A 16,452-nucleotide genomic window follows, 5' to 3' on the forward strand; every position below is an offset into this window, starting at 1 on the left:
ACAGATATATAGCTAGTTAGATAGATAGATAGATAGATAGATAGATAGATAGATAGATAGATAGATAGATAGATAGATAGATAGATAGATAGATAGAACCTCTGTCTGGTCTTCAACTCTTTCGCTATTCTTAAAGCGGCAATATAAAGGATTTAATAATTCAAAACATGTGAGCTGGAGGTGGGCAGGATAGACTTCAGATAGGAGTTAAGAAAGGCAATACATGCCAAGTCCCTTTACCATGGCAGGTAAAATAGAATAATGTATTTAATGGAATAAAACGTACATATAAGAAATCTGTTATACTGCCCATTCCAGCTATGATTTGATTTTATCCAATGGAAATACATTTTGGATGTATTTTGTGTTCACATACTGGGAGTTTAGAAGTATATCGTTCTGATAAGAAGTGGCTCATCAGAATGTGATAGTTAATACGTACTGTGTGAGCGACCTGTAACAAGAGGCTTTCAAAAAGAGCTAAAAATGAACTAAAATCTTTACGGTTCCTAAAGAATATGATGCTCTATTAAAAAAACATAATTCAAATTCCAGATAAAATTGTATCAATGACACTGTGGCTAAATGTAGTTTAGATTCCTTGTCTAGACTCAGGAAAAAGCATGAAAGAGCCTCTGATAACATCACCAGGCATACATTTTAGCTTCAAGGAGCTAATAGGGATTATTTTCTGACACTTTTAGGCTGGAAAACAGCAACCAAAAGTTGATCACTAGTGAAGCTGTTGGAAAGTTCTAAGGTGCGCTCCTCTTCACAAAATGTGAATGGTGTACAAAAAAAGCTCAAACACTGAAAAAGAATTTGTAGGTCTGGACCTTTTGATTTTAATATATATATTATATTACTTAGGTTACTTGTGCCTTACCCTGACAAGTATTGTGGTTGCTGCCTGACCAGGGCTCACACCCCAGTCAACATGTAAAAAAAAAAAAATATATATATATATCATTGTCACCTCCTGCTCCGTAATGGGCCACAGACCCTGCAGGGCGGCCTGGGTTACTGGGGCGAAGCATCCCACAGAAAATAACTCCCAAACACGAAAAGCCCAGGCACCAGTCCATGTTAAAATCCAAGCATTTAATAGCATTTCTGAGCAGCAAGACAAAAAATCCTGACGCGTTTCGGCAGCAGCATGCCTTGTTCACAGGTAAGTAAGAGCAGGTGTGAGTGAGCCAGTGCTTTTTAAATACACATTCATGTGACTTCAATAACAAAACTCCAACTCCCATAATGCACAGTTCAATATAAATAACTTCCTGAACTGGAGCGCTTAATTTCCATATAGCTGCAATAGCGTCATAGGCACTTCAGTTCACCATACAAATATTCTTATGTGCATTAGGTATCCATTACTTTATGGTCCACTTGCTTTTACAGTTGCTGCCTAGCATGATAACAGCAATACAAGGAATACATGAAAAGTAACAGGAGAGGCACACTGTCTCCCTCCTATCCCTTGCTCACCTCCATCACAATATATTTCTCGGATAAATGCCTTGTTGCATGAAGGTGAGCAGGTGGGGCCCCTTCCATAAAACTATCATTGTAACCTCCTGCTCCGTATGGGGCCACAGACCTTGCAGGGCGGCCTAGGTTACTGGGGCGAAGCATCCCAAAGAAAATATCTCCCAAAGACGAAAAGCCCAGGCACCAGTCCATGTTAAAATCCAAGCATTTAATAGCATTTCTGAGCAGCAAGACAAAAAATCCTGACGCATTTCGGCAACTGCATGCCTTGTTCACAGGTAAGTAAGAGCAGGTGTGAGTGAGCCAGTGCTTTTTAAATACACAGCCATGTGACTTCAATAACAAAACTCCAACTCCATAATGCACAGTTCCATATAAATAACTTCCTGAACTGGCAGCCAGGAAAGCAAAGGAAACCTCTGCTTCCAGCGGGCAAGAGCACTTTGAAAGCAGTAACTTTGCTCTGACTTGGTGGGAGATGTCAAAGCTCCTGCCAAGTCAGAGCAAACAGCTATGTCCCAGAGGTGGGCACCTTGGGACATAGCAGGAGCCGGCCATGGGGGTTGGTGGTCCCCAGGGCCATTATTGGCTCCATAAGGGAGGCAGCTTAGCCCCCTCCAATGCTTAATTAGCCAGAGGGAGGTGGTGGTCACCAGGGCCAGGTGTTTATGCTACGGATCTCCATTATTCCATTTAGCACCAGGGAGTTGGGGGTCTCCGAGGCTACTTGGGGGTCAGGCGGGCCTCCCCGCATTCATTTCACATTTAGCCCCAGAGAGGTGGCGGTCCCCGGGGCTGTGGGTGAGGCCGTACGGGCCTCCCTATTTGAAATTAATGTTTTGCTCTGGGGAGGTGGTGGTTCCCGGGGCGCAGGGGAACACGTGCCTCTCTCATATTTCCCCGTCATCGCTCCAGGGCAGGTGGCAGTCCCCATGGCTAATACAAACCCTAGGATGGATGCGGCTCAATCCCCCAATGCCTCCAGGACTTGGCTATGAGTGGGCAAAATAAAAAATAAAAAACAGGCGGGAGACTACCCTTTTTTAATATAGGAAATTACGCAGATCCACAGATTTTCATGACATATACAAAAATGCTTTTTAGCCCCAGCCGGGTCGGTGACACCTACACTGGCCCCTTTTCTATTTATTTATTTATTTATACTCTTTTGTGGGACTCAGCTGAAGCTGAGTCCCAAAATGTCTGCCAACACTACCTTTTTGAGGTGTTGGCAGCCAATCAGATATCAGCACGGGGAGAGCTGAGAATCCGCATTCCTAGATATCTATATTTTTTTAACTCGAATTCTCCAAAACTACTGAACAGATTTACACCAAATCACAAAAAGCACACTTTCTGGGCCAAGAGCGAGCTTTCTGCCAAATTTGGTGTAAATACGTTCATCGGTTCAGGTTGCAGTTGTGTTAAACATTTTAAAAAATTCCATTGACATAGAATGGGGAAAAAGTGTTTTGGGACCCCTTCCAATTTTTCTTGGCCCCTGCTTAATGGATCACCTCTAAACATTCAACTCAGCAGCTGAACCAACTGAAGTATATGTTTTAAACATTTTGTGAAGATTCATCAAACGGAGTCAAAGTTATTGGCAAAAAAAAAAAAGCTCTGTCTATGGAAAAAATGGTAAAATGGTCCTAACTATAACTACCTACTGGTGACCGCCAGCATTTAATCATATATATATATATATATATATATATATTACCAGTAGGTAGTTATAGTTAGGACCTAGGTTCAATAGTTGCCTATTATCTTTGGTACTGGTTGACGAATCTTCAAAAACGTTTCCAAAAAAGGTGCCCTCTAGAGTTTTGTAGTGCATGAAAAGTTTCTGGATGATTTGTCAAGCTGGGGCTGAGAAAAAGCAGGGGTGTCAAAAAAAGTGTGTTTCCCATCTTAAATCCCATAGAGAAGCCTGCAGCCCAAACCGCTGGACAGGATTGCACCAAATTTGGCAGAAAGGTAGCTTTTGGTTCGTAGATCACACTTTTTTGTTATTTGATGTAAATCCATTCAATAGTTTTTGAGATATTAAAGGAAATCCAAATTTGTATATCTAGAAGTGTGAATCCTTCGCACCTAGTCCCAATCTCTTGCTGAGATTTGACTGGCTGTCAACACTTAAACCAGGAAGTGTTGACAGCCATTTTGAGGGAAAAAAAATAAAAGGGGCAAGGTGGTAATACCCTAAACACCTAACCTTGGTCCAGAGGTCCTCCTTCAGCCCTGCCAGGGCAAAAAAGCATTTTTTAAAAAATTCACAGCGAAATTCGCAAGTATTCGCAAATTTCACCATGAAGTTTAAAAGAAAAAGCAAGCACGGTCTCCCATACTTGCTTTTTATTTTGCACCCAGGTGAGCCAGCTGGCTGGTACCGCGGGGGCCTTGAAGCTCCCCCCGCAGTCCCCTAATCATCAAAGCTTCATGCACATGACCAAGGCAAAGCAAGTGGGTTTGCTCTGCATTTCCACCACGAAGTTACCTATAATCCTTCATGGAGGTGTTTGCATTCTTGCTTTTTCCAAGCGCATGTAGTGTCTGTGACGAGTGGGTTATTTCTTGTCATCTGCTGCTGAGACCAGAAATCGTGTTCTAAACGACAAGTATGTAAACTTGCCTAGAACGCCCACCCGTCTGACCCCGCTCCATATACATTAGTGATAAGCAACATCTTCCCCTGCCACCCCATTTTCCCTGGAAGATGAAGAGCTTACTAAAAGCCCCCACCGCACGTTTCCCGCTGACTTTGGAGATACATTTTTAATGCAAAGGAACATGATCACTTCTCCATCAAACACAAAAGCACTTCACTGTGGGGTTGACCCTGTGGCCAAAGCCGATGCGTGGTGCAGTGTTGGGTGGTTATATTGGCTGCAGGGCCTGGCCAGGCTCTGCGGTCAACTCCCACCACGCAATGGCAAAAAGCTGCGAGTAGCACAGGATTCAGTGGTTATGAGGGGTTCTGCTTTTTCACAAGGCGCAAATCTACACACATATAGGGGGTCATTCCAACTTTGACGGGGGCGGAGGCCGCCCGCCAAAGTTCCCCCAACAGAATACCGCTATGCGGTCAGAAGACCGCCGCGGTTATTCTGTGTTTCCCGCTGGGCTGGCAGGCGACCGCCAGAAGGCCGCCCGCCAGCCCAGCGGGAAACCCCTTCCCACGAGGAAGCCGGCTCCGAATGGAGCCGGCGGAGTGGGAAGGGTGCGACGGGTGCAGTAGCACCCATCGCAAATTTCAGTGTCTGCTAAGCAGACACTGAAATTCAAAGTGGGGCCCTCTTACGGGGGCCCCTGCAGTGCCCATGCCATTGGCATGGGCACTGCATGGGCCCCCAGGGGCCCCACGACACCCCTCACCGCCATCCTGTTCCTGGCAGTCGAAACCGCCAGGAACAGGATGGCGGTGAGGGGGTCGGAATCCCCATGGCGGCGCAGCAAGCTGCGCCGCCATGGAGGATTCAGCAGGGCAGTGGAAAACCGGCGGGACACCGCCGGTTTTCCTGTTCTGACCGCGGCCATACCGCCGCGGTCAGAATGCCCTGCGGAGCACCGCCAGCCTGTTGGCGGTGCTCCCGCCGACCCCGGCCCCGGCGGTCCTTGACCGCCGGGGTCAGAATCACCCCCATAGTTTCCTTGAGCGCCAGGTACTACTAAATCAACGTGTGCTTTATGAGATAAAAAGTAATGTGCTTTTAGCCAATGTATTATTTTTAATACTGACGAACACTCAGCAGCTCCTCCCCTATTAGTAATGTTTTACAACAAAAAAATGACAACATGAAATAAGCATTTAGCCAAAAGACTGACACACAACGCTAAAACCTACTGGCTTTAGCAATGTCTATTTTATACTGGTGAGGGTCTGACAATTCCCCCAAGAATAAAGTTTTATCAAAACCATGATACCACAAGCACTGACAAAGCCAAAAATGCGAGACCTATTGGTTTTGCCACTGCTTGTCACTCCCTTCCACACCCCTCCCCTCCCCCGGCTAGAAAGAAAGCTCTGTCGGAGCCACAGGTGTAGAACAGCGAAGCGCCTAAATGTCTCCCTTCCTTTCCTGACAGGAGAGGCTCTGCCCTCACACTTTTACGTACACTTCATCAGGGGAGGGGGGGCATGCTTAGAACTCCCAGTAAATACATGTGACTTTATGAAAGAACTGCAGATCGGAAAAGAGTAGGATACTTGCTTCTGCCACTAACACTCCTTAGGAGCAAAATGTAAAACTATTAGGGACGCACCAGACACACACACAATGTTATTTGATACACAAACAGATCCCTGAGCATCATATAAGCGGCTTAAACGCCAAGGAGAACAGTGAAAGCGCACTCAGCTAACAGAAAATAAATATCTTTGATGCATGATGTCATACACGGATATAAGGGAATGGACTATTAAGTCGATGTATACTGACATCGATCAGTGAGTGACATACGAGCTACAACACTAAGCCAAACTTTCAACCAAAGTTGCGGAAAAGGGTAGATAGAGAGCGAAATATGTGTTTTAACAACACAGGACAAAAGAAAGTTGCCGCGGGACAAAAGAAGTCGCCTTACCTCGCACTGCCAAGCCCATGCTCTGAAGTAATCAAAAAGCAAACACAGATGGTGAGAACGGCCAGTGACCCACCTGTTTCCTTCACTTGTAAGATAACTCCCTGCATCCGGGAAAGAAACTCTAACCCGCCCACGTACTGCCAGGTTTCCAAATTTCCTTGAAGCTCGCTCGTCCGACTATGACTGCGCCTCTAACATTAGCCCTCTATTGTGGCCCGGAGTTTACTATAAACGCAATGTACAATCTTAATTATATTCTAGTGAGAAGAAGCTTTATATTGAGAATACAATATTTACGCCTTTTATTACCCAAAACGTACGCATTCGTTGTTTTGGAATGAAATAAAGTCAATGAAAGCATGCAGAGAAGAGACTAAACAAAGCTATAATATGCTTCCACCATATACGTATACACACGTAGGGGTGCCGTCACCGACTTCTGCCCCATGTGGGCAAAAAAAAAGTCGATGAGTACTCCAGCCTCTACCAAATTATACCCCTAGCTTTGGCTTCATTTGGAGCAGCTTTCATTCTGGCCGGGACAACACTGTTTAAACAACTACTTGCAGGAACCTGGCATGGCAGCACAGGTGGAGTCCGGCGCATGAACCTAGCTGGGTCCTGGCTCCCGGAACAACGGTGTTAATATCCTTAATTTATGAGCTCATTATGTTTCGTTTTTAGTAAAAAGAATAAAGTGTTATTTTGTATCGCTTTTATACAAAGCGGTTTACTTAAAAGAACGTACTTGTGTGCAATTATCATCAGCACCCCATTATTATCAACTAAACTCTCAGTCAGGATTATGAAGACAATCCCCTGTATTACACATAGGATCAGGTCCTCTTGCACTGCCTGGGGGAAGCTTCAGGTCTACCACTGAAAGAGAGATAGGTGGAGAAACAAAAAGTGATTGACATTCCACAGGCCTACATGAAGGTGTTATCTAAAAATGGGAACAAAGGTTTGGCAGCATCTACTAATTCTACTTAACTGCTCATCGTGTTAAATCAAACCCAGAATTTCAGACTAGGCAGGGAAGTATTGCTTCTAAGCAGAAACATCATCTTACAAAGATCCATGATAGCAACGTTATCAAAATAATCATTTATTGAGTATACAAAAGATAACATAATTGTCATTACAAAATAAAATTGTACATGCACGTATTCTTACTGTTTTCACAATTATTTCATTACCCTATAATTAAAACACACATACCATTCTTACCTCTCACACATCCATTAAAAATCAAGCAAGATCCAAAAAACCTTTTGACACCCAGTCAGTGGATATATATATATATATATATATATATATATATATATATATATATATATATATATATCATTCTTCCATATAATTAGGGGCCTGATTGAGGGTTTGCGGATAGGGTTACTCCGTCACAAAGGTGACAGTTGTACTGTCCACTGTATTACGATTCCATTAAAGCTTACAGAGATAGTAATATGGCACATACGATATCTCTCATGTTTGTGACGGGGTAATCCTTCTGCCAAACTCTAAATCAGGCCCTAGGTCTTGGCCACAGGATCACACTGTAAGAAGGGGATGACGTATCTTCTGGTGGCTAGAATTGCTTTAATACCACCTTCTACAGGACCAGCAAATATTAAAAATATTTCTTTCCTTAGTGGATAAGCAGCTTGTAATATCAAAAAAGAGCAAAATAAATATATTGCTATACTTTCCAAGGGTCACTGAATACATAGCTTTGTAACATTACCTTCTTTTGATAAAGATTCATTTTTATTCTCATCACTCCTCTCCAACCACCATAAGTGCCTTAAAGTATGTCTGCCAGTGTTCTGCTAGATCTTTTCATGCAGTGGTGTGTCATTTGCCATGCACTCATCCTATATAGAACCACCCACAAACAGGTAAGATGTGAATCCAGTGACTGTATGGTTAGCAGACTTAAAAAATCACAACCACATTCTCTCACTGTTTCCTATTACCATACGGCCTCTACTTTTCAAGTGTGAAGCACAGTGTGATATGTATTTTGTATTCATCAGACTGTTAATTTGCCTCCCCAAAGTCTGAAAGCCGTATCCTAGACATAAAAAATAAAAGTTTCTCTAAAGTGCTATCACTGTTTTTTCTCTGTAAGTCTCATTGACTTCACTGTAAAAAGGTTTAACCTTAATTTATGTACAATTGCATTTAATAATAACAGCCATTTGCCAAGGACTCCAGTTGAGGAAAATATCACATTGAATTATTTCTTCTGATGCTGTGTGTCCCAAAACTGAAAAACAGGCACTTTTCTCAAGTTGCAAAAATATTATGTGATCGTAAAAAAACCTATAAATAGGACCAGATTAGACAAACAAAAAGTGAGCCCAAAACATCTTCTTTATATGGCTGAGGTGTTTTCGGACACGATCTCTGTATATACTACCACTTTCTCAGGCTACAAATTCAACAAAAGGAACAAGTCTATCAAACATTAAAATATCCAACAGAACATATATAAATGTCTACTCAGTTATCACTATGCAATCGATTTTCTGAAAACTCAAACAATATTTCCACCTCTATATATGGACAAACACACATATGACTTCTATATTGTGTACCCCAAAAGAACCGTGGACATCCGAAAATAAATATAGGGTCTTAAATACTATATTCATGTGATTCATAACTTTGAAAGTACAATAGCTACAAGTAAACATTTACTGAAAAGACCCACTAAACAGGGCTCTAAACTACTTCGTACTGGCAAAGAGAAGAAAAACAGGGCAAAATATGTCATGGGGGCCTTCTTTAAATATATCAATGCGTCCCAACTAATTAGACATTAATTACCAACCAACATTCAATTTCAAAGAAAAAAGGAAAAAGACTTGCCTGACAGAAAAAGGAATACAGCTCTTTTCTGTTATTCAATATAGTGAGTTCACTGAGGCTGGTATACATTAATGTATTTCTATGCACTGGCCAATATTAAATAACCCCCTTCAAGTTCACATACATTTATATTTTAATTATCATCAATGTTATGCTCAAAAAGATATGGTCACTGTTAGACCTGACAGCCTTAGGGTGGTCACCCCTATCTTTTTGCCTGCCTCCCTCCACTTTTTGGACACTGTTTTTGCTGGTCTTTAGACTCTGCGCACTTTACCCCTGCTAACCAGTGCTAAAGTGCATATGCTCCCTCCCTTTAAACATGGTAACATTGGATCATACCCAATTGTACTATTTGATTTACTTATAAGTCCCTAGTAGAGTGCACTATGTGTGCCCAGGGCCTATAGATTAAATGCTTCTAGTGGGCCTGCAGCACTGACTGTGCCACCCACTTAAGTAGCCCCTTAAATTTGTCTCAGGCCTGCCATTGCAAGGCCTGTGTGTGCAGTTTCACTGTCAATTCGACTTGGCATCTAAAAGTACTTGTCAAGCTTAAAACTCCCCTTTTCCTACACATAAGACACCCCCAAGGTATGCCCTAGGTAACCCATAGGGCAGGGTGCTGTGTAGGCAAAATGCAGGACATGTACCTATGTAGTTTACATGTCCTGGTACTGTAAAGCTCCTAAATTCGTTTTTACACTGCTGTGAGACCTGCTCCCTTTATAGGCTAACATTGAGGCTGCTCTCATACATTGTTTGAGTGGTAGCTGTTGATCTGAAAGGATTAGGAAGGTCATATTTAGCATGGCCAGAATGGTGATATAAAATTCTGCTGACTGGTGAAGTTGGATTTAATATTACTATTTTAGAAATGCCACTTTTAGAAACTGAGCATTTCTCTGCACTTAAATCTTTCTGTGCCTTACAATCCACGTCTGGCTGGGTTTAGTTGACAGCTCCTTGTGCATTCACTCAGACACACCCCAAACACAGGATACTCATCCACACTTGCATACATCTGCATTTTGAATGGGCTGGGAGGGTGGAGGGCCTGCTCTCACACAAAGGACTGCCACACCCCCTACTGGGACCCTGGCAGACAGGACTGAACTGAAAGGGGACCTGGTGCACTTCTAAGCCACTCTTTGAAGTCTCCCCCACTTCAAAGGCACATTTGGGTATATAAACAGGGCCTCTGCCCCTTCCAACTCAGACACGTATTGGAGAAGAAAACTGGAACCAGAACCTGCATCCTGCCAAGAAGAACTGCCTGGCTGCCCAAAGGACTCATCTGACTGCTTTCTGTGAAGGGCTGCTGCCTTGCTGTTGGCCTGCTGCCTTGCTGCTCTCTGGCTGTGGTGAAGAAGTGCTTTCCAAGGGATTGGATAGAGCTTGCCTCCTGTTCCCTGAAGTCTCGGGACCAAAAAGACTTCACTCTTGCAAGTGGACTGCTTGTACGGTAAAAATACGACGCATAGCGTGCTAAAACCGACGCACAGCCTGCCCCGCTGTAAGAAATTCACTGCACGCCGAACCAGAACAACGCAGCGCGACTTCGCAAGGAGAAGATCGATGTGGTGCCTGCGTTGCGAACGGAACTTCGACACACGGCCCACCGGATCGACGCAGAGCCAACCTGGGACGACGCAGCCCGACTTCCAGAGGGGAAATCGATGCAGGGGCTGCCGTGCTGGAGAAAATTCCTCGTAACACTCACCGGATCGACGCAGCGCTTGTGACTTTGCTCTGCAAGCCCAGGATTCCACGCAAAGACCCCAGGGCATCTGAAAACCCCCCAACCCGAAGAGGATCCACGACTGAGCACCGGAAATCGGCGCACAGCCGTCCCTGCGTGAAAACTAAATGACGCATCGCTGTGTGCAGCCTGAGAAATCGACGCACACCCCTTTGTTTCCACGCTTCTCCTCCTCTGTTGTCCTTTGCGGAGATTTTTCATGCGAACCCTGGTACTTTGTGATTGAAAGAGATCTTTGTTTGCTTTAAAAAGACTTGAGACACTTTATATCACTTTTCAGTGATATCTCTACATTTACTTATTGCATCTTTGATCGTTTTGACCTGCAAATATCCAGATAAATATTATATATTTTTCTAAACACTGTGTGGTGTATTTTGTGATACTATATGGTGTTATTGTATGATTTATTGCACAAATACTTTACACATTGCCTTCTAAGTTAAGCCTGACTGCTCAGTGCCAAGCTACCACAGGGTGGGCACAGGATAATTGGATTGTGTGTGACTTACCCTGACTAGACTGAGGGTCCTTGCTTGAACAGGGGGTAACCTGACTGCCAACCAAATACCCCATTTCTAACAGTCACAATATATCTTAATTTTACAATTAGTCAGGAATCTTTCCAGGAATATTGGATTTCAAAAGAACTACTATGCTTTGATAGTAACAATTTTATTAAAATCAATATTCACTCTAAGAAAAATGTCGAATTTAAACTTGAAGTTTCAATTTTATAAGCAAATCTCAGTAGTGTTTTCAGGACATTAAAATATTTCAGATGCAAGCTACTTCACCTTTTTCCCCCAACAGACACATTTCTGACATGGTGGCTCAAACAAACATCTTGCAGTTAAAAAAATAATTTATGAATGGCTTGTTACAGGTGTTCCCAATGTTTTCTGGTATCTGGTTAAAAAGAATCCACATCTGCTTCTCACCTCAGTTCGAATCAATTCAGCTAAACATTTGTCCCCACATTCCAAAAATGGTGAAGGTTATTTTTTCTAGTTCATTGCAACATCAAGGTACAGCAAAAAAAAATTATATATGGCTAGCACTCTTCTCAAGCAAACGTCTTTGCTGATACACAGATGAACGTTAATTAATTTAGGGTTGCTATGATCTAGATGCAGTAAATATATTGTCACGCCATGCAGTAAATGGGGAGCTCTAATTATCATAACACCTCATCAAATTAACAGCGGAGTATATTTATTATCATTAGAGTAGCATAAAACTAGTTGTTAAAATCATTTAAAAATGTACCTTACATAAAAGGGTCAATTACTTCCTTCACTGCAGGGACACAAGTCCAGTCAAGATCGTCCATACACAAGTTTAATCATGCGCCGACCTTAGGCACCAGGTTTAGGCACAAATGACACTACATGTACCTTTCTTACTTCACATTCCACAGAATCCTTATATACCCACTCAAAGATAACACAGGAAACATACTAGTATAACTCATCCCTTTCTTTTTGAAACAACCGAACATGCAACAGCATTCTTCTCTCCTGTCCAACAACCAAAGAGAAGCATAGAACCCACGCCAATCAGAATAATACTTTCACACAACTCTCCACTACTGGACACGATTACCCCAAACCAACACACTTGCTCGCACTTAAACCAAACGAGTTTGTTCAAAGGCAATAGTGTAAAATATCTATTACTACGCTAATAGTTCCCCCCTTTAATAACAGCAGGACAAGTGAAATCCCTTCAAGCTCTTACAAACTCTACAGACTTAATTGCACTTTCCAATACCACACACTGCATGGCACCTCAAACCCCAAGCTCATTCCCTTTATTTCAGGGGTCTCCCACACACTTAATCATACCAACTCAAAACATGGTATCTCGGATTCAAAAATGTATCACAACTAATCAGCCTCAAGGGTAACAAATTACCCTATCATTTCACACAGTCTCTCACTTAGTTCAGTATCAGAGGGTGCTGTTTGAGCACTTGCATCAGCTGGATTCACTTGCAAAATCATGGCACCTGAAAGCGCAATTTCTACCCCTAACATCTGGCAGAGCGTCGTTCTCCCTCCCAGAGGCAAGCTCTTCCAGGAGCACAAAGGCAAATAGCATTGAGGACAAAGATAGCACTTTCTAATATACAGTACAAGCACTTGTCCTCAGAATCTACCTTTTCATCCAGCAACTGCCAGCACCAGTTGAGCACAACACTGTCCATAGCATTATCAGACATCCACTGAGAAATAACATGGTTTCTCCTGCACCCCTCAGCAATCACATGGTTTTTTTATGGACACCCAATCAACTGCTAAGGAGAAAACTACAAATGTATCTGGTTCTGGCTATTATTACCAATTATAACATCCAGCTTTAGTATGGACTCCATGCTGCAGTTCCACTGTTTCTAAGCACTGTAAATAATAGCAATGCACATTATCAAGTTTACCGGTGTGTACTTTGTGTCCACTTTTATTTCTCCAGTGGGATTTCTTAGTTTTCTCCCAGTAGTGATATATGGCTTAATATTCTAAAAGTCATGTATCACAACAGGATACTATGGAAACCATTTAATGACGGCTTTTCAAGTGGTCCCGTGTATTCTGACACTAGAAAATTGGTAAAAATCGAACTTTAGAGTATAAAAGGCTTTTTCAAATGCACTTACGTTAATAATCGTTATATTTAAGGGTATATAGATACACAAGAACCTTGAGACTGCTGACCTGAGATCCCTGTGGTATTCTTGAAACTCGAGAGAAACACGGCACGTGGCTCGGCGGATGGGCAGACAGGTGGAGGAAGGAGACTGTACCTAACGTACTTGGTTGGCTGGTGCAGTGCCTGCTTCCGCGCAGCCAGGCGCGCGGGCGCTACCAGGGTTCGCCTTATACGTCAGTCGCGCCCAGTTGCTTGAAGACACCGGGCAGGGGCAGTGTGAGGGTTCTGCTGCTCTGCGCTGCGTCAGCTCCATGACCCGGGGGAGGAGGAGTGCGCATAGTACCACGTGAGTTGGCGGAAGATCCCGCCTTCGCAAACAGACCTGGGCACAAGCTCTTTTGCTTCAAGAATTGTGGAGGAAGAACGAGCATAACCAGTGCATTAAGACTAGCTGTGGAGAAAGAACAAGTGTAACCAGTGCATCACGACTAGCTGTGGAATGTGCACGGATAGAGTACCTGACTGCGACAATAGCAGAGAATGCGCACTAAAAGCGACTCGTCCAGCAGGAATAACCAGGAGCGTGGCTGTCAATTTACCTAAATCATGATGCTAGTTTTAAGCAGTCTCTCTTTTTAGCCAACAGCATTTTTAAATCATTGGAACGTAAAAAGCACACGAGAACTTAACAGATGTTTCGGATGAGAGTAATGTTATGCGATCATAGTATCGAAGAATAAGGGCACAAGTCCTAAAAAAGAAGTAGGGACTCTAAGTTAGGCAGCATGCGAGTGACATCTTGGTGCTGATACATTGACCCATGACGTCACGGCGCATGACATCTCACGGGCTTCACAGGAGTGAATTACCTCACAATTTATATAATCTTTTAATAATAATAATACCTCACATATGTTTACCAGTTCTATAGAGCAGTGGTTCCCAACCTTTTGACTTCTGTGGACCCCCACTTTATAATTACTGGAACCCGGGGACCCCCTCTGAATCTTTATTGAAACCTGGGGACCCCCCACTGAGTCATTACTGAAAGCTAGGAACCTAATCTGTTAATATTATTTAATTTTCTGAGCAGTCGCGGTCCCCCTGAGGAGGCTTTGCGGACCCCAAGGGGTCCCCGGACCACAGGTTGGGAACCACTGCTATAGAGCATTGACAAACTCAACAAATGAGATTTTGTGTCGAGTTGTGCCAAAAAGATGCATCTCCACTAAAAATTTATATTTTTTAACCTTGGCACAAAGAAATTGGCAACAAGGAGAAACATGGCAGTAGATCTGTTCTGCTTAATTGTTTGCAAAGTATGCATTTTAGAATATCTTATGGGCTAAAGGCACCTGCTGCAGATATCTTTGTGTACCCAGTAAGTCGCAGGGAATAACAATAGTAAAGTAAATCTGAAGGTTAATGCATTTGGTGGAGAGATCTATGTTGTGTTTAGTCCCAGTTTTGAATCAAGGTAGCATCAAGGGTTAATGTGCCACCTACTAAGTACATCATTTAACATGCAGATGACAGATTCTTATTTTATTTTATGTGAATAGGTAAGTGAGTTACTGCTTTTAACACAGAGATCCCTTTGTTACTTTCAGTTCATAAATTGTAAACCTTCTAATATTGCACAGTAGGCTATAAAGGAAATGTGACTCCTACATCTCGTATCCCTCAATGTCTTATGTAACATATCTTGTACATTGATTTAAACATTTACATGATTTATTGTCAATGTATAATGTTTACATGTGATGTTAAGCGCACTGATACCCTGCATTGGGATGAGTAGTGCTACAAAAAATATAAATTGTGGTATTTAAATTCTTATTTGTGTGAATACTGGGACAGACCAACACATCTAACATTCTCACAGAGCATCTTATGTAAAGGGACTGAAAAAAGTCAAAGCATGCCTCTCTTAAGTACCTGTGAAGTGATAACAAGCTGTGTGCCTTTGTTTCCACTCTCTTGCATTTGAATCTAAGTGTGAGGCAGCAGACCACTCCCAGCCATGATACAGAAACAAAAGAAGGCCTATTGGCCCATTAACTTTGTCCTTTATCTTTGAGCTAGCTGGAGCTAAAAATGAAAAAGCCCCCTCCATGCCTGCAGATTGCTGCTGGGAGTGGACAGTAGACATCCTGCACGCACTGCTGAACATGTCCAGGTATCTGAAAATTACACTGGGGCAAGTTCAGCATATTTCAGTGAGCCCAACTTCTTGGGAGGGTGAACAGCATTTACCATGTGAAAATAAGTGGGGGGGGGGAGGGGATAAGACACCATAAGACACCATCTACCCATGTGTACACCCAACTTGTGCCCCATGAAATACTAACTCATCAAGCATGAATAGTCAAGAAATAGGTCATTAAAGAAGGACTACAATTTTAAGTTGAGGAACAGATTTGAAAAAAATGTATCAATAGGGCTAAAATTCGTCCATAAATGTGACTTAAAAAAAAAATCAAGCCAGGAATGGAGAAGGACGCACAGCACTTCTGTTTTTCTTCGGCCTAGCAGTAGATCATAGAAGACTTTATCTGCTTAGCAGTGTGATCCAGGGCCCTAAGGACAAACAGCAGTGATGGCAGTGGCACGTCGGGGCTTCTAGACCCTGCAGGTACACACCACCAACCTTGAACCCTGTCAGTCGTGCAGTGCTGGTGGCAGTGGCCGCCATCTGATCTGGACACAGAGGGACTGGGTCCTACCCCATCCTGCTCTGACCTGGCCTGCACAGCTGTAGAGACTTCTTGTGCCCAGGTAGGGGAATCAGCAGCAGCAGCTCAGTGGCAGAGGTGAAGGAAGAAGGCTAGGTAGGCAGAAAGCATGTGTGGAAGAACCTTTATTATTGTGTTTGCTCTCGTACTTGTCCCATACAGAATGCCACAACAGACAAAGACCATACCTTAAGCACTCAACATTCTAGATGGGTGGCACAGCACTACCTAGCGGGAGGGAATGAAAGGAACGAAAGGTGGGGAGGGAGGAAGGGACAAAAGAAAATGGGAAATATCTTTTGAACATAACAATGCAATATTTATAACAACCTTCCCTTCTTTTAACAAAAA

General features: G+C 43.0%; 1 protein-coding gene across 2 annotated transcripts in view; it reads right to left on the minus strand.

Annotated features, from left to right (window-relative positions):
* The window catches only part of SLC12A8 (solute carrier family 12 member 8), a 608,584-nt gene extending 594,873 nt beyond the window's left edge, over positions 1–13,711 (minus strand). For both annotated transcript variants that reach the window (XM_069224286.1, XM_069224284.1), the window contains exon 1: positions 13,432–13,711. The gene's annotated coding sequence lies outside the window, so the exon portion shown is untranslated. The remainder of the gene's footprint in view (positions 1–13,431) is intronic.
* Between the last annotated feature and the right edge of the window lie 2,741 nt (positions 13,712–16,452).

Source organism: Pleurodeles waltl, chromosome 3_1 (genome assembly GCF_031143425.1).
Source record: "Pleurodeles waltl isolate 20211129_DDA chromosome 3_1, aPleWal1.hap1.20221129, whole genome shotgun sequence".
In the NCBI taxonomy this organism is placed as follows: Eukaryota; Metazoa; Chordata; class Amphibia; order Caudata; family Salamandridae; genus Pleurodeles; species Pleurodeles waltl.